Here is a 27582-nt window from a genome sequence, read left to right as displayed (position 1 = left end):
ACTGGTTGGGGATCACTGCTATATGGACTAACCAGATATACGCTCAAGTGAAATACTAGGGAGCACATCTACACTAATTCTGCAACTCTTGAGTGACTAGAGACTGAATTAAGGCAACCTATATATTAGTGTTCTTTGTTATTTGTTCCTATATTATTGTTTTGGAAATGGTAGCTTGGTTGGTCATACTTTTGGACGAAATTTGGGGGTTGTGGAAGCACTCTTAAGGCTAAATCAAGGTATGTTTAAGTATAAGGGAAGTGCTACTTACAATGCACTTCCCTGGTTCCCTGTCTCATAAATCATTCAGTATAAATGCAAGTGCATGTGTTTACAAAACAGGGGTTTTTAGTTTCAAAGTTATGATCATAAAGTTGAAAAGCCACCATACCACGTCAAGGTAAACCCCATATGGTGGTCCCTAACTTATTTATCTCAGGTCATAGTATAAAAAGACTTGGTTCTCTGAATAATAGCATTACCTGTATTCAGTGTGTGTTGAACATTTGTTTCAGTCTGAAGGCTAAATCCTCCCCCGCCCATAAGGGCTTTTAAGAGAGAGAGATTGCCCAAACCAACGCCCATATTTAAAAGCATAGGACCACCATTAGTATAAAGGCGGCGGGTATGGGGTGCTATTAAAAACCACAGGAAGCTAAGCCACGGCTTCAGGGCTAATACAATATGGTCATACTTTTGGCCCTTCCTATGAGTACTTCTTAATTCTTATGCAGCCTTTTAGGTGTGTTTTGCCAAAAGCTGAAACCATATATTGGTTTCTAGTGATTTAAAAAAAAAAATTAAAGCTCCACCTACATACATACTGTAGCATCATTTTCTTAGAATGTGTCAGATGGTCTAAGTGTGTAAAGGTAAAACCAACCTTGGTAAGATGACTACCTCATATAAAATACCTGTGCTCCTATAGACAGTAATGTTGGGTTTTCTGGATACCGCAATTCAACACCAACCAGAGGGCTAACATTTAGTGTTGGTTAGTCCATGTAGCATAAGACCTAAATTATCACGAGTCTTATTTCTTGCATGTCATAAAGGCACTATTAATACTGTTTGTTAGAAAATATAGACAGTGCAATAATGTCAATACAGATCATTTCCTTGGCGCCTTGAATAGATTAATTCTCTGACTTTTCTAACCTTCAACCAGTAATCAAATCCAACGGTTGAAATGGTGCATTCGCATCTTTTATCATAATTAAATCGATCACTTCATGGGCTATAAATCCTTCTGAAAACAAGAAATCTCCAGTTGCTACAACAAAAAAATCGGTAAAAATATTTACAGTTATGGCGATTGTCACAGGCTTCCACTAATGTTCAGTTTCATTGCTACTGACCTCCGATACCATAGATAATAACTGCTCAACAATAAAGGGTGGGATAACCCTAACCCTTTTATTATAGGACACAGACTTCTAGAATGTTGGGTAAAGCGTTATTAACATAAACCTTGCCAGTAACATTTTACAACATAATAGAAAAAAACCCTTGTGATGCCAAACACTGGCCAAGTGATGGGCAAATAAAATGATAACAACACAACAACTAAAACCTGGCAAGGATCAAAGCAACTGTCCAGCTATGGCAAAACATTTAATACAGAGAACTTATGTTGTTCAAATAATAAGACAATAAAGCCAGGTACAAACTAATATATGTATATATAGCTTCTTTTTAATTTACAAAAGGGAGAGAAGGGGGATTATTCTTATGATGCAGAATTTGGAATGACAAAATACTTTTTTACTCCTGGACCCTTTAAATGCAAATACACATGGGAAAACCAGTGGCAGAAGCCCTCGTAGAGATACATAGCTCTGTAGCATTACAGTGAGATTGGGGCCCAATCTAAATGAAAATTAAATTGTATACAGTTCAAGCGTGTCCAACCTGCAACCTTCCTGCTGTAGTTGCACTACAACTCCCCTCCATTAGTCTTGATGTAAATAGGGAAAATGGAGAGGTTCAGGCCCATTAGATGTGCAGACCACAGACTCCACTCATATAGATAGGACCAAGCTGCGTTGCTGGGGACTCAGGGCAAATGCCAGTGCTTTCAAATGAACCCTGCTGTTGCTATTTGTGGAACACCCCCCCTTCTCTATGTTAAAAAGCCTTAGGGTATTAAGTGTGTCTGTTAGCACCAGCCGTTGAGACAGACCGTCTTTAGTATTTTATTTTTAACTTACACTAGAATAGAAAATACATGATAATCCATAGACAGTTCTGTGCCGCGCATGCTAAGGCCACAACACATTTGTAGGATTTGACTGTGCGGGTTGTCTGAGCAGCAATGCACCTTGAAAGACCTAGACAAGGCATAAAACTGGCATCTGTTAACTGTCTCAGCTATTCACTCAAGGATTGTACACCAGCATTACTGACTGACAATGGCAAACTGGCTTTTTTAATGTAGATTTTACTTGACTTGTCCATTGATAATAATAAACAAGTCAACTGTGATCATCTAGAACAGCGTTATAAAACTGTCATCCTACAGATCCCCTAACATTCAACTTGTCTTCTGTAAGTTTTTTGAAACTTTCTCTGGGGTAGGCATCAGACGTACCTGCTTAGGGCACAACTGTTTTTGGAAAAGTAGGGATAAGCTCCCTACCCTTCCTGTGTCATCTGGTTTGTGTCCCCACTAACTCTTCCAGACATGGACATTGGTGTGGGGAGGACTGTGGAGTTGTCCTGGTCTCAGGTCTGTCCATTTTCTTCTTCCGCTATTCTCAGTGTCAAACTAGGGGTTGGGGACCCATACCCACAATCAGCCCTCCTGCTCTGCAAACCTCCCCTCCACCTCTGGGCCAGCATACCTTATTTTAACTTGCTAGGCCTGTTATCTGGCTCCAAAATCAGGCTGATGAGGGCCAAGGCCAACTGGGTTTTTCCCAGTGTCCCGCCGGCCCAATCCAACCCTGATTGTTCTCTTTCTCTTTGTGTATTGATTCAGACTCAACACAAATTTCACAAATTCCAAAAGAACTGGGGTGCCAAGGCAATGTGAGAGTAAATAATTATTATAATCTTTAGGAAGGAACACATAAGCAATGCTAGAGAGGGTTTTCTAGCCTTCAGCAGCTACTCATGACCAAGGGTGGGGCTGGTGAAATTTAAATCCATTATCATAAATAAATCAGTCTATTCATGGGCAATAAATCTATCCAAGCCCAAAGTAAAGTGATGGCTGTGTAGTCAGTGTACTATTGTTTGTAATGACATGACAATTCCCCAATGCAGGCGACTTGGGTTACATTTTGGTATAGTTTGGTTTGAGCTGGACTTCCTCTTCTGCTGCTAACTCTCTATGGGATCCCCTGACTGATGGATACTTTGATTTTATATTTGATGTATCCAAGCAATAGATTTGCATGCCATTGTCTTTAGTTGACCAGTACAACATAGCTACTGGCATGACTTCTTTAAAATAAATAATAGGCACAAACAGTTTTTGTTAATTAGAATTTATACTCTGAACCTAGAGGTGCAGGGATAAAATTGACATGCCCAGGTCACTTATGCCATTACATTAGCTACTCCCAGACCTATTGTTAAGAATTTTTTGGTTCTTCAAGATGGACTTCTAGGAGAGCAAATCTGCATTTTACACCAAATTTGACCTTGATGGAGAACTAAACCCTAAAAATAAATATGGCTAAAAATGCTATATTTTATATACTGAACTTATTGCACCAGACTAAAGGTCTTCAAACTTGTCACAGGAGGTCACCACCTTGAAAAGTGTCTGCGACACTCACATGCTCAGTGGGGAAGTTGAGAAACTAAGTTAAGGGTTTGTCGCAAATTATCAAGCAGAAAATTAGCCTTTAATATAAGCTGATGCTACAGGACTGATGCTAGTTGCACTGGTTTCTGAGCTGCCATGTAGTAATTATTTATATGAGCCTAAGCCCCCAAATGTACCAATTTCCATAAAAGCATCACTTCAATATTTGTTGGGAGTATAACTAAAACAAATCTAATTATGGGGCGTGTGTATTCCTTTAAGAGAAAGCACTGTTGTAGATAATATTCAGATTTTCCAACCTGTTTCCTTCCATTCCTGCGGTGCTGCTTGTAGGCCAATGCATTAGGAACAGTCTGATCACATTATACTAATCCTTTCCAATTTCTGTTGACTTCCCATATGTCAGTGTATGGGCATTACTGTATTCACGGCACTTCTTGTTCACAATGTACAAGTACATCCACTCAACAGACTGTTTAGTGCAGACACAAATGACATGAGTACAAGGTGCTTCTGGTTCCCCCCGCCCCTCCGAATAAGGAGAAACAGCTGGGAGGGCCGACTTCAATTCCAGATACCAGCACTACATTTTGTATCCCAAGATCCCTTCAAATCTTGTTAAATCTGATTTATGTAGAATTATGTCATTTTAATCTGGCTTTTACTTATTTAAGCAGCTGATGGCAGTTTGTTTCATGGACTCTTCATGTAAAAACAAAAGTGAACATCCTTAGCTAATTACTCTATGTATAGAGACAAATAAATAAATAGCTTACAGGCTCCTCTACATTTTCCTATTTCTGTCTAGTCTTACCTTTTCCTGTGGGAAATTTCCAGAGCTATCATACAATAGGGAGATCAATAGACAGGATATATCTCACAACAATCTATATGAAACTAGAATTTTGGTTATTACCTAGAAAATGTTTTTTAGGTAGTCTTGACAGCCAGATATTTAAGAGAAATACAGAATCTCTTTCTCACCTCATGTATTAGAAAATGATTGCTGACATTTTGGGAAAAGAAATGCCACGAGGCCGTCCCTTGGGTACTGATAATATGGCGGGTCAGTGAACCTGAATTGTAGGCATTTAACTGGCAGAAGATTTTTTTAATCTATTTATTGGCTCAAGCTGAAGTCAATTCAGTTTTAAGAGGGAACAAGAACACTTAATGCCAGAGTCTGAAAAGAAGGGTAGTGAAAGAATGCTAGGGACACCAAACTGAGTAGAAGTACAATGTAAACCAGGGAACTTGTAGCTCTTGAACGCAGAGCTAATGATGGAGGTGGAGTGTAAGAGTAGCATCTGCCTATGGACCCACACTCTACAACAGAGTAGCAATTGTCGACAGTCAGAAAGTAAAAACACAACTATTGCCCCATGAATTCTTTTTTTTTTTTTTTTTTGGAAGGAGCATCATCAGAAGGGATACAGTGTATATAGTAAGGCAAGATGGTATCAGGGGATGGAGCTGTAATGGTATATTAGAGTGTAATGTAAAGCAAGATGTTGTCTAATATCAGCTTCCCCAGGAGAAAAATAACTGAGGAGGAAACAAGGTACCCTGTAGGGGGATGAGTAGATGGTAAGAAATAACCAAATAATTTTAAAATAACTAAAGTAGTTACATGTAGTAGTAGTAGTAGTTGACAATGGGGCAGATTTACTAAAGGGTGAAGTGACTAATTCGCCAGCGTGACGTCATTTCATTACTTTGCCAATTTACTAATGGGCACAGGTGTAACTTCGCTAGCGAAGGAGATAGACTCTAGCGCTAATTCACTTCCTTACGCCTGGTGAAGTTGCGCTCTGGCGAATGGACGTAATTCACTAAGATGCAAATTTTACTAAACGTTACCACTTGCGCCAGACTTGCCTTCAACTTCCCGCCGTATGCAAATTAGCCAATGCTAGCACAACTTCACTTGCCCCAGTAACGTTAGCGCTACTTCACCAGCGTTTTGCGCCCTGGACGCAACTTCGGATTTTAGCGAATAAGCGTTGTCCTGGCGAATTTACGCCTTGCGAAGTGTTGCGATGTGAGCAAAGCGGACGGTAGCAAAAATTCGTCGCTTAGTGAATCTGCCCCAATGAGTGCACCAGTGATATATCAGCAAAGACACAAAGAAGCAGAGGGGGGCAGGACACTGGTAATATGAAGAATAATAGATGGATAAAATCAGTCAGGGTACTGACCAGATTCAAAAGGGTTTGCATGGGTTAGGTGGGCATGGTTAGTTGAAACAAACATTACTATAAAAGTTGTGAGCAGAGGATCCGTACCTGTACTACATCTGCATTGAGGCCAGAGAGTTTAGAGAGCCTTTAAGCAGCACACCCATAACAACTCTAACTCTGCCTGCACTTATTTAACTCTGCCCCTAACCTGTATCAACTTCACACAAATGCCAACCCTTCATATAAACCCCATCACTGACCACTCCACAAACTGGACTCAGCATCTCCAAATAGCTTGTTCTCCAGGTCACAATGGTCTCAGGTATGCTGAATATCTCAATATATTGCCATGTTTTTACCTGTTGCACAATAAGAGATTATTATGGTAGTGGTCTCATGTGCCCCTAGCCAATAACTTTATTAATTTGTTTACTGGCCTGCGTGCTGAGATTATTTGAAATTACATTTTGTGATTTTTTAGCATCCAGAGAAGGCTTATCAGTATGTTTCTAATCATGTGCAAATCCCAGCAGGGCACACATTAATAAATGAACAGCTACTAATAATTCGGATAAATGTTGGCTATGAAAGAAAACTGACAAATATGATTTTCTGCTTTGTGAATCAAACTATTTTATTTTTAGTATCAGTAATAATCTTATTTCCTAAGAAATGCAAATTCAATACCAAAGGCCCGATAGCGCTGAATCTCATTTATCTTTGTTGCTTTGGTAACAGACTGCAGAATGCATTTGGTTGCCTTGGTAATGCATCCCAGAGGTTTGGGATAAAAGGCGATATTACAGGTGGAAGGCGATTACAATAAGTGCAAATTACAGCTTCCTTTCATCGAGCTAGACGCTGATTAGGAAAATTATTGGGGAGGAGGAGAGAGATTGCCTTTTTTAAAGGTGGTTTGCAATTGAAATGCCTTTCATGATTTTATTGGTGGCCCGTAGATAACATAAGTGGGTTAAAGCGCAAGCGGGAACTGGTGGAAACAATCGTTTAACAAAGCATCACATGACATAAAGAGTATAAAGTGTCAGTATTCTTTGGGAGATAATGTAAATACACCTTGCTCATGTATAGACATGACCTCTCTCTCTCTATCTTGCTGTATTCATTCTGTTGCCTGAATGTATATTGTCTAGTTTAAGCTGTTATTAAATTGCCCCTTCTAACACCATAAATGGAGGGATCATTGCTCGTACATGCTTAGATCTGTTCATTTGGTGGGGGTACCCAATGACGATTGAGAATCCATGTGACTTGTGCTCTGATAAACTTCAATCACTCTTTACTGCTGTACTGCAAGTTGGAGTGATTTCATCCCCTCCCTTTTCCCCCCCAGCAGCCAAACAAAAGAACAATGGGAAGGTAACCAGATAACGGCTCCCTAACACAAGATAACAGCTGCCTGGCAGATCTAAGAACAACACTCAATAGTAAAAACCCATGTCCCACTGAGACACATTCAGTTACATTGAGAAGGAAAAACAGCAGCCTGCCAGAAAGCATTTCTCTCCTAAAGTGCAGGCACAAGTCACATGACCAGGGGCAGCTGGGAAATTGACAAAATGTCTAGCCCCATGTCAGATTTCATAATTGAATATAAAAAAATCTGTTTGCTCTTTTGAGAAATGGATTTCAGTGTGTATTCTGCTGGAGTAGCACTATTAACTGATGCGTTTTGAAAAAAACATGTTTTCCGATGACAGGATCCCTTTAAGAAAAAAATAAATAAAAATGTGTCTGGAATGTGAGATCTAGTTCTTCTTGAACAGTGGTTTGTCAAGTGCCCCCCCTTGGACATCAAATATGATGCCAGAGGAAAATAACTTTCATCTGAAGCAGTGTAGGTGGTTCTTCCCAGTGAGGTTGTGGAATGCACTGCCAGATGTTGTTGTGACTCATTCTGTTAATGCCTTTAAGAGTGGCTTGGATAATTTCTTGAACAAGCATAATATGCAAGGGTAGTTAGTATAGATATTGATATATGTAGTTTATAGATAGATTGGTATGCGTGTATGTATATTTGTGCACTTGTTTGTTTGGAGGGGTTGAACTCAACACAACTTAACTATGTAGCTATCTATATCAATATATATACATATATTTATTGTTACCAAATCTCAGTCTAATTCAGACTGTTCCCAACCAGCCAGTGCTCCAGGATCCCCTAGATGGGCTGCCCCACAGTCTTTTTTTCTTGATTTTGGCTTTGCTTCTTCTGTGATCCATTTCTGTTTCTGCCATTTTGGCCAAGTTTTTCCTCACATTAATCTTTGATGCTTTCTTTAAATTCCATCAACAACTAATTTGGTTCTCTGTCAGTTTTATCTTGCATCCAAAATCGGTTTCTGACGTTTTCTTTGAACACATTGAGTATGTTCTCCAGGCCATATTTTAAAATTCTAATGGCCTTGGTGTTCCTTTTATCCTTGCACATTAGAAGTTCATGATCTGTTCCACAGTCTGCTCCAGGCCATGTCTTTGATATTCAAATTCAGCTCTTCCATTGCTTGGCACAGAGAATGGAGACTGGGTGATTTTATTGAACTCTGCCTAGTGATGTCCATGTATAAAGGTGCTGGTTTGGTTGCTCAAAAAAAATATTGGAAAGAATAATGTTAGTGCATTAACAGAAGCAGACTACTTGTTCTCTTGCTTCTTATCTACTTTTGACTGAAGTTCCTTTCTTCTCATTTCCAAGTCTCTAATCACCAGTAGCATCTTGTTGTTGCATCTTACTAATTTCAGCCTGAGCATTGCCTTGAAACTTTGAACCTTCAAACTTGGCTTTCAGTTGTATCTAGAAGAGAAAATAGGTATTCTCCTTAAATCTTTCCCTAAATGGCTCTGGGTGTGGATCCAGACTTCGCATCTCGGTAGAACTGAACTCTTCTTTAATTGTCCAAATGATAAATGGTCTGGGTACCTGTCTGTGTGCTGGGTTTAATAACCCTTAGCAACCAGCCAACAAGTAGCATCTACTGATCAGCTTGGTTACTATGGGTTTCTGTACCTGTAGCAGACTTTAGGACTAGACAAGTAATGAGAACACAAAGCAACAGAGTTTTCGTTCAGAGGGGTCACTATGTGTTGAGGTGGTTAATGTACCTCAGCTCTGTGATGCATTCTCAGAATACTGAGAATCATGGTTTTAACTGTTCTTTATAATACTTTTTTTTATACAGTAGTTGTTGTCCTTTTTTTCAGACTGTATTATTAGGTTCTTTCAGTAAGTTTTTGACTTTTATTCACTTACTGCCTAACATTTGTCCCAAACATGTGGTCTTCAGGAATGTTCTCCAGGCTCATTCATTGTATTTAATGGGCTCATGAAATGTTGGCGCACAAGAACTTTTAATAGCAAATGGACGAATTAACCATTTTTGCAACACCAACAAAGATCAGAGAGGACTTATGGGAAAATAAACTTGAGGTCCACATGGTCTTGCAGATAAACACAAGGACACTTTATTCCCTTTGGGCCCCAGCCTATTGTCTTCCTTCCCAACTCTGTTAAGGTCTAGTGATGAGACCTATAGACACTTTTGTCTTGGCAACTTTTTCGTGGCAGCAAAATTCACAGATGGCAAAATGCTGAATTTTGCCACTAATCCATGCCTGTCGAAAAAATGTGTTCATCACTCTTCAGGTCTGGTGCTTTGTACACACACGGTGGTAAGCCCCTAATGGCTGTCCTAAGCCCTGTCTAATACTAGCTTCCTTTCTCAGTGGGTCTCTATCTGGCGAGGTACCGCCGGGTCATTGGCCCCTTCCTTACTTCTCATGTCACCTCACCTACAGTGAGCTTCACAAGTCTGACCTATCACTAGCTAACCTGTCGACTCCCTTGGGGTAGAGCCATGGAACTGGACTGGAACCAAAATAACACTATTTTCCCATAATAATATTAATATACTGTATAATATCTACCAAATTATATTATATTGCAGTTCTGTCTGGAATCCAGTTTGGGTGTAATGTGCTCTAAGGATGTAGGGTTTTTTAACTGTATTAATCTTCTTTCCACTGGTTTGTGTTCCAGGTGAGAATTAGGCAACAGTCTGTTCTGCAAGCATTCCTGTCAAACTGAAATATGAGCAGACAATATTTCCATATACTGTAGATCTATTCGACCCTTGATAGCATCAGATTAGAGATAAATAATAGAGCCGTGAATTGCTTTATGGGAGATTAAGCAGGCCCTGATGTTCCACAGGAGCCAAAATCACTTTTTAATACTCCGCAGGAAGACATTTAAGATGCTAAAGAGACAATTGACAGAAACCATGACAACTCATAAGAAATGTGTTCTATTATAGACTTTCAACTTGTCAGAAGAACAGTTTGATGGCAATATATTTCTATGAACTCATATATAATTCAAGTGAGCACTTTTCTTATGATCGTATCCTTGAGCCCCTTCTTCGGAATTAATAAAGAATGTACAACGCAGTTGGTGTCTTACTCTGTTAAAGGATTCACTCTTCCACTTTTTGCTTCCCCATCCCAAGTGCAATAAGGATCATTTATGGTGTCATTTTGTTCTTTATAATCATTTACTCATGGGTTTTTTTTTTTATAATCATTTACTCATGGTTTTGCTACAGAATGCATGTAATTAATAGTCGCCGGTATCTACGCTAGACAACTCTGTCTAACTAGAACTGGAAATATAACATTTTCGAACTGGAAAGACACAGAATACTGATGTTTTCCTGTCTGACCACCCTCTAAAGGTGGCCCAAATTAACTGAATTGGGGATCCTGAAAGTCAGTTAGGAAGTATACTGTCTTTTATATCCATTAAACTAAAGAAGAGCGACAGTTTCTACCATATTATGGGTCAAGAGGGCCCCAAATCAAATGTTTTACTTAAGTTTACTGAAGCAAAAAGACTTTACTTCTGGCTTTATCATTCCTAGGTTTATGAAAAGTTAAACCCCTTGTAGGTAGGGTTGGGCAGCAGGACTGGGGAAGGGGCATAGTTGGTGATCTGGGAAAAAGGAACAACTGCACCTCCAATAAATAGGTGTAAAAGCTTTCATCTTTTTCTAAACAGCATAAAAACATTGGCAGCTTCAGAGGCCTGGTGCATGGGTATATAATCTCAGTGGCATTACATACACCACACTCCTAAGCACTCATTGGGTGCATATTCCCAGTGGAGTGACCCAGTTGGACCCATGCAGAACTCCCCATCCCAATCCTATGCCATGACATCAGCTAATGCCACTTTCATGCTTTATGGGTGGCTGTAAATTCGGCTGCAGCTAAAAACTGGATCTCTGCTGTGAATGAGTCTCGACCTGCATGACTTTTTTTGAAAAAATATGTTTTTTTGTTTATTGCTTAAAACAGAAAAATCTTTATGTAGATTAAACAGATGGCTTGGAAGTCCAACGTGTCCCACTGTTCTTACAATCTCATTCTGTAGATAGACCACTGGATCAGTATGGCCAGATCACCTACAATCCTATTTTTCAAACCAGTTAAACGATTCGATAACCAAGTGTTTCATATGCAGCCATCTTCATCTCAGCGTGATAAGAGCGGTTTCAGAATTTTGAAGACCATATTTCATTCCCCACTAAGGAACATGTTGTTGATCAGAAGTGCCAGATAATTTTATAAACTATATTAATTATTAGACATTTTATACATTCTTTACCATATTATATCTGTTCTGCTTTATACATGGAAATCTGGTGTTATAAAATTCTCATTCTTCTGAAACATTCTTCCCCTACTCCAAAAGTCAGCAATACCTAGAATAATTAGAATAAATGGGAGGCTTATTAATTCCAGTTAGTAGGTACTACTATCCAACTCTTCCCTTCTCATTAGGATTCACTCAGATACTCCCCAGTGCTAAGGACAGAGCATAGTTACAGTGTGTTCCATTTAAGAAGAAAATTATGTCAGATTATCTTAGTACTGACACTGCTTGGCATCAAACTGGAGTAACACATTTTTTTTTCAATTTTCATGTAAGGATAAGAATATATGGGGCAACTTTGCTGCACAAATATTCTCCTGATATATGGACACTATAGAGTCAGGGTAATGCCAACCTTAATAATCACTCAATAAGAGCAACGGCTCCTAATAATGAGGTGCCGGGTATGGCCACATGAGTAGATGCATCTGACACATTGAATGGATCTTGTAGAGATAGAACTGGAGTACCTGTTAGGGGAACTAGGCACCTGTCAAGGTCCTGTAAGATCCAAGAGACCGAAGCCAACTGGTTTGCAGGTATTCCTAAACTGGCACCACATAGAACAGGAGGAGAGGAATAGTGGGGGGCGGTACGTTGCGGCTGTGGATTAGTATAAGGGTGATCAGGGTGGTGGCAGGCAGTCAGACAGACACACAGTGTTCAATGTCATGTCTTTTTCATACCCAAATCAGAGAAAAAAGGAAATTGAATGCACTCTTTGGGGGCCCAAAAGCACTTGTTTGCCAGGGGTCCCAGTTAGCCTTACTTTGGCTCTTTGCAGCAGAAATGGATCTAGAGGTTGGTAGAAGAGGCACGTGCCTAGGGTGCGATGGTAGAGGGTGGGGTGCTGGGCACTTAACTTTTGTTGTCAGGCCTGTGATCCCCCCAACTACTGCCTGCTTGTTTTCCCATTGGTTTCCGGTAAACCCTTCCCATCCCCTAGTCAACACACACACATGTGTACTCGTTCGATGTGTCTGACCAAGCTGCCTATGGCGCCTGGCCGCCTTGGTCGGCACTGCTGTTTAGAAACTATATTTGGGCTGTGGTAAAGATCCAGCCATCATCCTTGCATGAAACCCAATATTGCATATTTACGGAATAACAATGGACTGAATAGAGCTCTATAAATTAGATGACATGTTTCTCATACTGCAAAGCCAGATTTGCTTGTAATGTTTGTTACAGAATGAAAAAGAAGGATCAAAGGGCCCCTCTCACAAGAGCTCCCAGTGAAACATAGAAGAAGCAATATTATTTGCAATAATTCGGTATTATTCTTTACGAGACATTGATCTCTGATAAACCAGGGGCATCTACCATGTTTCACTGAAAAGATGGGTCTTCAGGGGGCATTTGAAGATATGGATGGATCAGTGAATCTGAGAGGACATGGCTAGGAATTCCAGAGACAGACAGGAGCTTATGTAAGTAATGAAAGAAGTGAAGTAAAGGCCAGAAATGGAGAAAAGCAGGAAGGGGTTGTTAGGGGCCTCAAATATCAGTGATCAGTAGGGATGTAGCGAACGTCGGAAAAAAAGTTCGCGAACATATTCGCGAACTTGCGAACGGTTCGCGAACCCCATAGACTTCAATGGGAAGGCGAACTTTAACATCTAGAAAAGACATTTCTGGCCAGAAAAATGATTTTAAAGTTGTTTAAAGGGTGCAACGACCTGGACAGTGGCATGCCAGAGGGGGATCAAGGGCAAAAATGTATCTGAAAAATCTGCCTGTGTGTGCTTGGAAGAGATAGTGTAGGGGGAGAGCTGTTAGTGATTTCAGGGACAGATGATAGTAAGTTTGCTGGCTAGTAATCTGCTTGATACTGCTCTGTATTGGAGGGACAGAAGTCTGCAGGGATTTGAGGGACATTTTAGCTTAGGTAGCTTTGCTGGCTAGTAATCTACTGTTCTCTTTAAACAACTGCCATACGTTGACCTTGTAGGCATTGTTTGCCCAGTTTTTTTGGACGCAGCCACTGAAGCACAGTTGCCATAAAAAATATGCCATATAAATGCTGAAAATAGTAATTTTTCGCCATACGTTGACCTTGTAGACATTGTTTGCCCAGTTTTTTTGGTTGCAGCCACTGAAGCACAGTTGCCAGAAAAAATATGCCATATAAATGCTGAAAATAGTCATTTTTTGCCATACGTTGACCTTGTAGGCATTGTTTGCCCAGTTTTTTTGGTCGCAGCCACTGAAGCACAGTTGCCAGAAAAAATATGCCATATAAATGCTGAAAATAGTCATTTTTTGCCATATACGTTGAGTCAACGTATGGCAAAAAATGACTATTTTCAGCATTTATATGGCATATTTTTTCTGGCCTCTGTGCTTCAGTGGCTGCGGCCAAAAAAACTGGGCAAACAATGCCTACAAGGTCAACGTATACACTACTACAGCGGTGGATACGGATTACGTAAAATATATTATGGCTGCTTGAAAAAAGTCACTCCGGTGTTTTTTCTGGAGACGGTAATATTATGGATATTTAGACAGAATGTGAACAAGGTCACACAGCTAGATGGCGGGTTGAAGAAAACAGTGTGCAAATAATGCCTACAAGGTCAACGTATACACTACTACAGCGGTGGATACGGATTACGTAAAATATATTATGGCTGCTTGAAAAAAGTCACTCCGGTGTTTTTTCTGGAGACGGTAATATTATGGATAATTAGACAGAATGTGAACAAGGTCACACAGCTAGATGGCGGGTTGAAGAAAACAGTGTGCCAATAATGCCTACAAGGTCAACGTATACACTACTACAGCGGTGGATACGGATTACGTAAAATATATTATGGCTGCTTGAAAAAAGTCACTCCGGTGTTTTTTCTGGAGACGGTAATATTATGGATATTTAGACAGAATGTGAACAAGGTCACACAGCTAGATGGCGGGTTGAAGAAAACAGTGTGCAAATAATGCCTACAAGGTCAACGTATACACTACCACAGCGGTGGATACGGATTACGTAAAATATATGAATGCTGCTTGAAAAAAAGTAACTCAAGTGGTTTTTCTAGAGACGATAATATTATCAATATTTAGACAAAATGTGAACAAGCTCACACAGCTAGATGGCGGGTTGAAGAAAACACTGTGCAAATAATGCCTACAAGGTCAACGTATACACTACTACAGCGGTGGATACGGATTACGTAAAATATATGAATGCTGCTTGAAAAAAGTCACTCCGGTGTTTTTTCTGGAGACGGTAATATTATGGATATTTAGACAGAATGTGAACAAGGTCACACAGCTAGATGGCGGGTTGAAGAAAACAGTGTGCAAATAATGCCTACAGGGCAAATAATGCCTAAAAGGTCAACTTATACACTACTACAGCGGTAGTAAAATAAAAAAAGTAAAATAAAAAAAAATGAATATTAAAAAAAAAAATTAAAGTTGGTGCTGCTGAACTACTAGGAGCAGCAGATTAGCACACCAGTCCCACTCCCCAACACTGCTAGACTAATAGCACTGGGCTCTTATAGTAGTAGTAGTAGTAGTAGTAAAACAACAAAAAAATAAATAAAAGCAGTCCTTACAAGGACTACTGTTATTGCAGCAGTCAGCAGATGAGATCAGAAGCAGGACAGCTGCCCACTGCAGCTACATACAGAGCACTGCAGTAGAAGGTAGATTACTAGCCAGCAAAGCTACCTAAGCTTAAATGTCCCTCAAACCCCTGCAGACTTCTGTCCCTCCAATAACAGAGCAGTATCAAAACGATTACTAGCCAGCAAACTTTCAACTGTCCCTGAAATCACTAACAGGCAGCAGCTCTCTCCCTACACTATCTCTTCAGCACACACAGGCAGAGTGAAAAAACGCTGCAGGGCTTCGGGTTTTTATAGGGAAGGGGAGCGGTCCAGGGGAGAGCTTCCTGATTGGCTGCCATGTACCTGCTGGTCTGGGGTGAGAGGGCAAAAAAAAGCGCCAACAATGGCGAACCCAAAATGGCGAACGTCGCGCGACGTTCGCGAACTTCCGGCGAGCGCGAACACCCGATGTTCGCGCGAACAAGTTCGCCGGCGAACAGTTCGCGACATCTCTAGTGATCAGAGTCTGAAATGAATTTGAGAAGAAATTGGGAGCCAGCAAAAGGATTTGCATAGATTTGTGAAATAAGTATAAATAATGAAGATAAGTATAACAGGGATATTCCAAATGTTTGACGTTATGGTGCAGAAATTTAGGTTTTGTATTTTTAATTTCAGCTAAAACCATAACTGCCCTGACCTGACGACATTCTGCCCTTTCCTGTAACCCAAAACCACATCCATCCACACAATGAAAAATGCCTAAATCTTCCAGGATAATATAATTACCTAAGCTGTTTTACCCATAAGATTTTATAAGCATATCACATAGCCCACCCCATGTTTGAGCATTTATTTTAGAAATTGTTTATGTATATGGCAGAACTGTAATGCTGAACAGAAAGGTAAAATATTGAATATTGCTTTGTTATTTACCCGTGCCACTTTGGCATTAGAACTATGTATTTCAACTGTAGTACATCATCAAGGGTTTTTATAAGGTTGACTGTAAAGGGGACATATAGAGGGAATACACAAAAATGTCAGTAAGAACACAGTTATAAAAGTGTTGCCAAATTGTAAAATCATGACAAGTTCATGGCAGGTATCTAGTAGGACGTAATCCTTCCAAATGGTCAAAAGTGTTGTATAAGTGGTAAAATGTGATGTTAAAAATGCTCCTTACCTACAAAAGTCTCATGAGACAAATCAATTAGCATTTTTTTGTCTGCGAAATTTTGGCAGAAATACAGTGTACAATGTTTTAGCTGTGACAAGTGTTATAACACTGACATAAAGATAATTTTGCCCCTTTAACTGGAATTTTTGCATAAAAAAAATCCAAATTTTTGCCTGTGAATTTGTTGCACAATTTTGACTTGAATTTTGAATTTTTACTGAACAGCTTTACAGTAGTTTTCATTAGAAAATTAATTCATATGTGAATTTCTCCTCAATGTTAAGAAAATGCCTGTGCCCTTGCATTGCAGCCTGTATACTCTACTGTTCCCTAAGTGATTTCAATGATACACAAGATAAGGGGAAGAGTAGAGGGCAAATGGGGGGCACCTACATGCTTCCCCCACCCCTCATGAATAAAGTGCTGTCAAACGTGGGCAGTGTTGTATTCATTGGGGGAAATTCAGCTCTTAAAGTTTCAGGGAACAGCTTTTTGGCATCCCTGGTAACTTATGGGGCCAGTGTCGGACTGGCCTACTGGGATACCAGGAAAAGTCCCGGTGGGCCCAGGTGTCAGTGGGCCCTCATGCTGCTAAACATTTTGCCTATTTCATGGTCATTCCCTATTTCTAAGTGGCTAAATAGGTGGAATAATAGATGTAAAGAAAAGAGACTAGGAGAATAGAGGTTGAGTGATTGGAGGAATAAAATAGTACTGAGCGTGGGCCCCTGGTCTAAAAACTTTTGGTGGGCCCCGTGTCTAATTTTTTTTGGTGGGCCCCTGGTGACACTGTATGGGGCACTACCAATGCACCCCTGGATGTCTCTTTGCTGTTTCAAAAGTGTAGGCATCCCTAACTTATTACTCTAAATTCTTATCACGTTAATAAAACCAGTTTCTTAATTTCAAACTTTCTATCCTAATATATAATTTATCCCAATTGTAGAATTGTAAATTGGCCAATTAAGAAATTTTTTGTCTTCATGGGCCCACTTTGGCTTCCAGTCCTGGGTTGCAGTTGCAACGCTCGTAGATATTCCCATGAAAATGAGCTCATTTCAAATCTCCCTTCCCTGTTTTATTACCTGCCATTGGTCTATCTATTGTCTTGTGTGCAGTAGCATGACATGGTGTTGGCAGGTGCAATATTATTCTGCCCTACGTGTTATAATAAAAGATCCACAGAACCAGGGGTCGCTTGCTAATTATGAGTGACAAAAGATGCTTAGATTTCTGTTCAGCTGTGTACAGGGCATTCTTCATCTTCACCTTTAAAAGGTTTATATGTATCAGGTCAGCTGCCAGCATATCCTATAAACACAGTGGGGGTCATTTATAAAGTTCGCGCAGCGCATATTTTTTTCGCAAATGGTTGTATTGCCCATGTTTTTTTCCTGAACGCTAATATATTGCACTGCTCTGCCCGTCTTTCCATTCTTTGTGAATTCGCATTGTGAATAAGTTTTCACAAATGGCGCGCAAATGAGACGGGAGTTTGCGTGAGCGCACCCAATGTGCGAGGTTGTTGTGCACGAAAATAGCATTGACAGTAAATTAAATTCGCACTTTTGCAAAACTGTTTTGCGAATATTTTCTCCGCCACCAAAGTTGTGGCCGCAGAGTGTGCGCATAAATAATATCATTCTTATAGACATTTGCATTGTGAACAAAAATTTCGCAATTCTGTTTTCACCGCACTTATTCAGCTTTATAAATATAACCATGCACATGGCAAATATATTCAATTTGCGAACCAATCTGCCTTGCGCAAATTTTATAAATGGCCCCCAGTGGGTCTGATTGTATGAACTCCCATTCAGCTCCTCAATACAGCGCAATGGCCCATACATGTTCAGCCCTTTCTTCTTTTTCATATACAGGTATAGGATCCCTTATCCGGAAACCCGATATCCAGAAAGCTCCGAATTATGGAATGGATGTCTCCCATAGACTCCATTTTATGAAAATAATCGAAATTTTTAAAAATGATTCCTTTTTTCTCTGTAATAATAAAACAGTAGCTTGTACTTGATCCCAACTAAGATATAATTCATCCTTATTGGAAGCAAAATCAGCCTATTGAGTTTATTTAATGTTTAAATGGATTTCTAGTAGACTTAAGACATGAAGACCAAAATTACGAAAAGATCCGTTATCCGGAAACCCCCAGGTCCTTAGCATTCTGGATAACAGGTCCTATACCTGTACAGTTATGGGTCCTGTTATCCAGAATGCTTGGTACCTGGGGTTTTCCGGATAACAGATCTCTCCGTAACTTGGATCCTAATACCCCGTCTACTAGAAAATGATGTAAACATTAAATAAACCCAATAGGCTGGTTTTGCTTCCAATAAGGATTAATTATATCTTAGTGACGATCAAGTACAAGCTTCTGTTTTAATACTACGGAGAAAATGGTAATAAAGTTTTTAAAGTTTGTATAAAATGGAGTCTTCCCGTATTTTGGAGCCTTCTAGATAATGGGTTTCCAGATAACGGATCCCATACCAGTAGCACGTTTGAATTAATTCCACAGGAAAACGGACTCGCTGAAAGTACGTTTTTCCTTTCCCAATGCAACAGAAAGAGAATGCATTTTACTTTGTTTACAGGAGTAATACTCTTGCATCATTCAAATAAAATGTTGTTTTCAAACCAGCGGAATAGGATCTATTGATTCCCTGGCTCTTAATAGTATAGTTTTTTTTCATGGTGAACTTGAGAATTAACATTTGGCTTTAACTCCCCCTTGTGGACACTTTGAAATTGCTTATTGGGAGAAGTGTTTAGGATTTTCTAGAAGATTTAATACAAATGTTTGATAACAGTGATAGGCCCTTTTGCAAATAGTAAATTGATGGATAATCAATAAAATACTGCCACTAAGACTGTCCTGTCTCTGGCCCTTTAGTTTTCAATGACTTGCAACACGATGCAGATATAGCTCAATAGCCGAAGGACTTTAGTCTATACAGGTATGGGACCTGTTATCCAGAATGCTCAGGACCTGGGGTTTTTCCAGATAACAGATCTTTCTGTAATTTGGATCTTCATACCTTAAGTCTACTAGAAAAGCATGTAAACATTAAATAAAGCCATAGATAGGCTGGTTTTGCCTCCAATAAGGATTAATTATATCTTAGTTGGGATCAAGTACAAGCTACTGTTTTATTGTTACAGAGAAAAAGGAAATCATTTTTAAAAATTTGGATTATTTGGATAAAATGGAGTCTATGGGAGACGACCTTTCTGTAATTTGGAGCTTTCTGGATAACAGGTTTCCAGATAACGGATTCCATACATTTATAGGTAAATAGGTGTAGGATCTATTATCCAGAATCCAGATTTTTCTGTCATTTGGAATATGTTAAGTCTACCACCATAATTTCATTATTGCAGGGAAAAAAACATTCTTTAAATGCCCTAATTCAAAGCTTTCTTGATGGGTTCCTGGATAAGGGGTCCCATGCCTGTATTGGAGAGTTACTTAGAATTACATTTTTGTTTAGTGTTAAAAAACACACAAACGTGATGACTGACAGCTGTGCCGTTGACTCTTAATTTGAGTGAAACAAATTTATTTAAACCCAGGAAGAGATATTGTAAATGTATCATTCATGTGTCCCATACACTACAGGTTGTGGTTACCTATAATTCTGGTCTCTTGTTTATGTTGTGTGTGTGCAGTGGCATCAGTGCTCTGTATATGGGGGTGCAGCTGGTAAAAGTCTGGGGTATCTGCAGAGGGAATGAAGATAAGAAGAACTGGAGAACTCCTTCCACTTTCACACGTGCCTTCCCCTCTCTCTTTTATGGGAGCAAACAATCAATTTTTCATTTTTAGTGGTTAATACAGAAAATATGAAGGTCTGGTTAGTCTTTGTCTTCCTAACATAAAACAGTCCAAACGAGGCAAGAGCTGGGACGCTGGCTTCCTTTTTTGGAATAATTTTCCTTGTTTACTGTTCATCTAATATATTATTGTTACACATAGGCCGTGATTCCCTTAAGCCCCAGCCGCCTCTCTTCAAACGTCCAGCAGAGGGCAGCATTTGTGAGCAGGGAATAACCTTGCCCTGAGGGTCTTTAGGTACATAATCATCTGTCTTTATTCTTCCATATTCACTTTGCATGAAATGCTTCAGGGAGAGTAAGGCCCCCTTTTTCATAGAGTTTATATTACTATTGTCTGCCCTGTTCAGCTTGTGAACTCAACTCGGCTTCCATTTAAAGAAACACCATTGTCACATAGATAAAGTTAGTATTTCTGTTTAAACGGAATACATCGTCTATGGCACAAAGGAAAATGAATAAAGTAAAATTCTGGAAAGGTAATACCCATTTTTGAGCTTATTATACATATGTTACCCCAGTGGCCATTTCTCCTTTCTCTCTATCAAAAAGCAACCGTTCTAGTTTGCTTTATGGCTTTGATTTGAACAACTTTTATAAGTGGGCATCCTGTCACATTAGTCCTGTCTCTGAGTTTGTTTCAGTTACGTCATTCTCCCTTATAGATCTACAAATCTGTTGAGGTTCAGGTCATATCTATGGAAGCAGTTGCTGGCTGGTGGTGGTTAAAGGGTAATGTGCATGCAATATAAAAGTACATGCATCACAAAGACCCCCCATATTAATTGTGATTTTGGTACTTGTCGCGATGGTTCAAATGGAGCGAGCTTCACTTAGTTGACTTTAATATTTCTTAACTTTTAAAGGGCCTTTTATAAGAAAGTCACAGAAAGCGAGACGAGGGTCTGTGTAATGATGGGCGCATTTAATTTCCGCACTTTGCCGACTGTGAATGTTTTCATGAAACTGCTGCAAAAATTTGCCATGAAAAAAATTTGCCGCCACAAAAAAATTGTTGTGCATCAAAATTGTCGCACCTCGAAATTATTCGGACGCCCATTGACTTTAATGCATTCGGACAAAAGAGTCCAGCGTATAAAACTTGTCACTCGCGTCAAAATTGTCAAATTATTTTGACGCCCATTGACTTTTAATGCATTTGCAAATTTTTCGCCCGTTTTCCGCAAGTTTCGCAGATATTTCGGCGAATCGAAAGGGACAGATTCACTCATTACTACCTCTGTGGCATCAGCAGTCTGCACTTATACTGAGTAAAGGGTAAATATATCTTTAAAGCCATTGGAATATTCAGAATTTATTCCATGATTTGGGATGGAGGAGCTTCTGTCTCACTGGTGCCGCTGATGGCTGCCATGGAGCTGGTTCTGGAATTAGATGGTATCACAAAGCATGCCCTTGAATGTAATTCTCGCTATGTTGGGCAGCTGCAAATAACAATGTAAAGCCCACCAGCTGTATCCTTGAGATGGGCCCCATGAATTTTTGAAAGTTGCAAAGTGCCAGGCTGCACCCTATTCTGTTGGTATAAAGAAAGTTATGGAATGTAGGTGGATCAAAGGCTTCCAGATGCCATTACCATGCCCAAAACTGTACTAGGGTGGCCCAGCCTTGCTTTGGATTTGACTCACATTTTTTTAATGACTTGCAACATTGCACAACATGGCAATTAGAGAAGGGGTACAAACTCTGCACAACTGTCTCATTCAGATGTATAAGGATACTATACATAACCAGTTATAAATCAATCTGTGCCATTCAGTTTCATCATAACCTGTGCCTTATCTTTCTTTATGGCAGAGGCCTGTAAGGTGCCTACCTCTGGCAGCCAAACACCCACTGTTGAAAATACACATACAGGGCCTTTGCTGAAAGAATTAGGCATCTTCACACAAGTGTGATGAACTCAAACATAATTTATTGGTGAACAGTTTCTCTCAGGGAGGAAGAATTATGAATGGGGCTCTGGTTGCTGACAAAGGATGATAATTACAGTAGACAGTACTTATTACTTCTGCCGATTCTCTTTCTCTCCTCCTCCCAGTCATACAATCACACACAGCTCGAGTGTGTCTAGAGCCCCTGTACTGCATGGATACACGCACCGTTACCTGTTCCAGGGGGTTCTCCTTCCCCCTTTATCTGCTGTGACCACACGTACAGTGCCCAAGATTCCCTCTAACTAAACCTACACCTTCACACTCAGTTCGCTAACACTTGCTCACAATTGCCTCAGGGGTCTATCCCCCAACTTGTGACTCCTCATCGGGCCAACAGGTTATCTGTGCTCACTAGCCCTCTCTAAGTTTCACTCCTAGAGTGAACTCATTTGCCACCACTATCCTCTAGCTAGCCCTGATGGTACTAACCTCCCCAGCACTGGATTTGCTAATAAGCAGGCCCGGACTGGCAATCTGTGGGTTCTAGCAAATGCCCGAGGGTCTGCTGTAAGATTCCACAGACAGTCACTATTTATTGGGCTGGTGGGGGGCTGTTTGGACCTCTGTGCAGTTGGAATGCCAGGGCCTATTTTGACTCCCAGTCCAGACCTGCTAATAAGGTGCCCCTAGGCTGGGTGCCTCCAACACCCCTTACCCCCGAAGTGTGCGCGCACGCTACCATGCTACCACTTTGAAACTCAGCGCAGCTCCCACTGTAACTCAGGTTCGGGTTTACTGTAGGAACCCGGAAATATAGATGCGGCTGGGCGGCATTCCGCCCCTACAAATGTGCCGCCCTAGGCCCGGGCCCTTGTGGCCTTGCCACAAATCCGGGCCTGAACCTCCCTGTAAGGTCTGGCCACTTTGATCTGGATGCTACCTCTAGTTCAGGGACCAACCTTTTAAACCCGTGAGCAATATTCAGAAGTAAAAGGAGTTGGGAAGCAATACTAGCATGAAAAATGTTCCTGGGGTGCCAAATAAGGTGCTGTAATTGGCCATTTGGTAGCCCCTATGTGATTGTCAACCTACATTGAGGCTCTGTTTGGCAGTGCAACTGGTTTTTATGCAGTCAAAACTTGCCTCCAAGACTGGAATTCAAAAATAAGCATCTGCTTTGAGGTCACTGGGAGCAACATCCAAGGGGTCGGAGAGCAACATGTTGCTCACGAGCTACTGGTTGGGGATCACTGGTCTAGATCTTCCTAGGCCAAAAGAGGTAGTGCTCCAGCATGGTTCTGCCTTGTATGGTGCCACCTGCTGTCCAAACCTGCACATTACCCAACTATTTACTCATGAAATATAACAAATACATTCTTTATTTTACTTCCGTACAGGCCATAGTCTCAGGACAATTAATTCAGTCCTTGACAGGCCTTTATAGGCCAGCATTAGAATGCAGTCATTGGTCCTGTTGAGATCAGCTTCATATGGCCCTGCACATAATTCACTTGTTTGTGTATGGACACCTTAAGTGGCACATAAATAAGCACAAATAAGACAATAAATGATGGTATATGCCACAACATAATGCATATAATACTGATGTGTTTATACTGCAATATGTAAAGTGCCATGTGCCCTGGACATAAATAAGATAATGCTGCCAATACAGGTTAAAGGGGAACTAACACATACCGCCCAACATTTTGGAAACAGAAAGATGGACAAAAAGATTTTTGGTGAGGAGCACAGTGAAAATGTTTGACCACGCCCATTTTGTGGCCACACTTCCTAATTACCATGTTCACTTTAAAAAAATTGGCAGGTTATGAAAGTTTATACACGTTTCTGTGGTTTTTACATCTTATAACAGTTTTCCTAATGAAGATGGATTTCCCTTTAAAATGCTAATCAGTTTCCCCAAGAGACCTGCTTATCTTAAACTGTTACAAAAGTATCTAAGTATCTATTCTGGGCTCTCTGCCAAAAGCCAATTAAGTTAGAAAGGTTGTATCTTTTACTCACTGTTCAGTGCAGGAGATCAAAGAGAAAGTCGGGACATTTCAATAACAAACCCGGGACTGCAGGCTGAGCAGTCAAATCGGAACTGTCCTGCTAAAAATGGGACAGTTGGGAGGTATGCTAACATGTGGCAGCTTGTGTCAAAAAGAAAGACTAAATATACTGGGATGTGCTATAAGAAGCAGAAACAATGTCATACCGGCAACTGTGATGGTTAATCTTATATATAAACTTCCCCTTTAAAGGTTTAGTGTGAATTCCATGATGTTGGGTACCAACCATACCGTATCGAAACTGACAACAATAAAGCAAACAAACTAAAAAACTCACAAACATAAGGCTGTTTTAGGACACGTTCTGCATTATAAATGGGCAAGCTTTTCCCCTCTCTGGCTTTGCTCATTGCCCTTACGTGACATAGAACAGAAACCGCTCTACTCCGGCATGAGCATCACTGCAGTGACATCTGGCAAATATGAGCACAAAACCAAATGAAAGCGCTTTCATACAGAGAGCACATATTTATACTATGCACGGCTAATTGCATAATGCCAAAAGCAAGGCAGTTTTCTGGGATCTTAAAGGGATACTATCATCGTTTCCCTCCCCTTTTAAAAATATTATTACATTTGCATACACTTTTAATAATAATCTGCGAGCAGACCTGCTGGCTGACTGCTACAGCTCCTCTCTCTGACGTCCTTCATCCTTCCTGCGTCTCCATCCAATGTAACCAGAGGGCCTAGGGTCCACCAAAGCTAGGGCCCACCGGGTTTTTACCTGGCGCCCGGCTGGCCAGTCCGACCCTGAGTGTGTCTGACCCCTAAGAATATCAAACAATTGGGCAACAAATTGGTGCAGTGATTGGCATTACTGCTTTGCACTGAGGTCTTAGGTTTGAATCCAGCCTGGGCATCTATCTGTATGTTCTTCCCAAGCTAGAAATTGAATATAGTGTGTGGATGTGGAAGGCGTCTTAGACTGTAAGCTCCACTAGGACCTGGTACTAATAAATAATTTCTGTGTTACTTAAAAAAAAAAGGATAATAATTAGTCCTTTAATTGATGGCATTTTCTGCCTCTCACGTTCAGGGCTTCGGGTCCAATTCCCATTCTGCTGTACACTAAAACCAGCTTGGCATGCGTCCGCTCTCCATGACCTTTATTTCCCTTGCCCCATTCAGCAATGTAATAATTTTCCTGTCCGTTTCCTCGTAATTTTTCCATGAAACAAAACATATTTTTTAATAGTTCCCACTAGAATAGGTGTTGTTATTATTATGTCAGTGGCACTGTCAGAACCTAGTGGCTAATGCATTAGTTGTTGCCCCACTGGCTGCACTCAACTATTTGTGCGGCTCGAGCCATGGAACTCCCTTGCACTGGAGCATGGTGCACACTAGCTACTGTACGACACCTTCCCTAGTCTGCTGTGTATTACATATTACATAACGCAGTTGTACTAATGCAATGTATTAAAATGAGGGAGTTAATCTCCCTAGCAGCCCTGTAACCATGTGCAGAAGAGGATTAGGACTTTGTTTCTACATTTTCTATTTAAGCTAAAAACGGTCAGAGCAGCCCGGGCCATCTGTTGTATGAGGATATGACTGGGGCAATCTGACTTGGTATTGGAAGAGTGGCACGCTATCTGTGTTTACATAAGCCTAAGGCACATGGGCAGAGCATGCGACTGCTGTCATTGTTTGTAGGGGAAACCCTCTTGTGATACTTATTGGGTCTGGAGAAGTAAAACAATATCAGCTTTATCTTTTCTTTCCCCTGTTTTATTTGAGTATTTTATATTACTGTGCCATGCGAGTGACAAGTTTATTAATATATACTGAGCAGTGGTTCGGCTGCCCCATACCCCCTTCCCCAATTACCCCATGTGGTTAGGGTTGCCACCTTTTCTAGAAACAAATACCTGCCTTCCTATATATTTCTCTTTTTTCCCTATTAATAACATTGGGATCGGCCATCATTTTTACCAGCCAGGCAGGTAAAATAACGGCTAGGTGGCAACCCTACATGTGGGTTCCATAAATAAATTCCCAGCCTCTTCCGGCAGCTTTCAGATGACAGTGTATTCTGGTAATTGTGGTTCAGTGGCTTCACATTGGACACCCTAATTATTCTCAACCTGCCAACCCCTTTGCCAACATTGCATTATGATTCACGCTGACACCCAGGGCTGAATTAACCAAATAAGTACACGACGAGGGCCGGTGTCCAGGGCTGCAGCTTTAGGGGGCAGCACCTATATGGGAAATAAAATTTGCTGCCGGGTACTTCCCAACTCAATCTGGAGACTGAGCTAAGGGGTGAGGAGTGGGGGTATTGTTGTTGTCCACAGTCACTGCATGCACAAGTACAGCAAGTTTGGCTAAATACACTGTCCTACACTTATAGCTTATTCCCCTGCCACCGTGTCTAATTATACACACTCAACTATTCTAGCAGCCTCTCTTGCACCATTGGCTATTTCTGCACACAATATCCCAATTGTGTGGATTAGTGGAAGAGTTTATGTGCCAGGGACTTCCCATATCAGTCAGTTGAACTAAAGAGGCTGCTTGGATGAGTAGTGAAACATCTTCAGTGATTACTCAGCAAGTCCAGTTGCTTATATTAGCTATACCATGACCTGTATTAATTAGGGATGCACTGAATCCACTATTTTGGATTGGGCCGAACCCCCGAATCCTTCATGAAAGATTCGGCCGAATACTGTACGAATCCCCATATGCAAATTAGGGGTGGGAAGGGGGAAAATGTTTTACTTCCTTGTTTTCTGACAAAAAGTCACGTGATTTCCCTCCCCGCCCCTAATTTGCATATGCAAATTAGGGCTCGGATTCGGTTCGGCCTGGCAGAAGGATTCGGCCGAATCCGAATCCTGCAGAAAAAGGCAGAATCCTGGCCGAATCCGGAACCGAATCCTGGATTCGGTGCATCCTTAGTATGAATGAGAATCTTATCTTCATAGTCAATATTCCAAAGTTATAGCAACATCTCTTGGCTCCTCCTTTCCTTACTATATTTTTATTTGCCTTTATTTAAATATTGACAGCACATTTATGCTGCAATATCAAGAGATATTGGAACACGAACCCAGACCTGATCCCCGGCATCAATATCCAAAGGGAAGCAAATCCCACCAACTTTGCCCCAACATCTAGTGGAAAGCCTTCCCAGAAGAGTAGAGGCAGTACTAGGAGCAAAGTGAAGACCAGCTTCATATTAATAGCATTGGTTACAGAATAAGATGTTGGACAGGGAGGTGTATGGATGCTAAAATTATATTTTATATCATCATTATGCATTCATTTTTCACTTTTCTCCAAACAAAAACATTAATGGAAAGCAGACAACCTGCTACAT

At 40.6% G+C, this 27582-nt stretch overlaps 1 protein-coding gene across 1 annotated transcript in view; it reads left to right on the top strand.

Annotated features, from left to right (window-relative positions):
• Nucleotides 1–27582, top strand: part of neurl1.S (neuralized E3 ubiquitin protein ligase 1 S homeolog) — a 142438-nt gene that overhangs the window by 22486 nt on the left and 92370 nt on the right. The window lies entirely within an intron of this gene.

The sequence above is a fragment of the Xenopus laevis genome, chromosome 7S, assembly GCF_017654675.1.
Source record: "Xenopus laevis strain J_2021 chromosome 7S, Xenopus_laevis_v10.1, whole genome shotgun sequence".
NCBI lineage: Eukaryota > Metazoa > Chordata > Amphibia > Anura > Pipidae > Xenopus > Xenopus laevis.
This window is presented reverse-complemented; position numbering and strand designations above follow the sequence as displayed.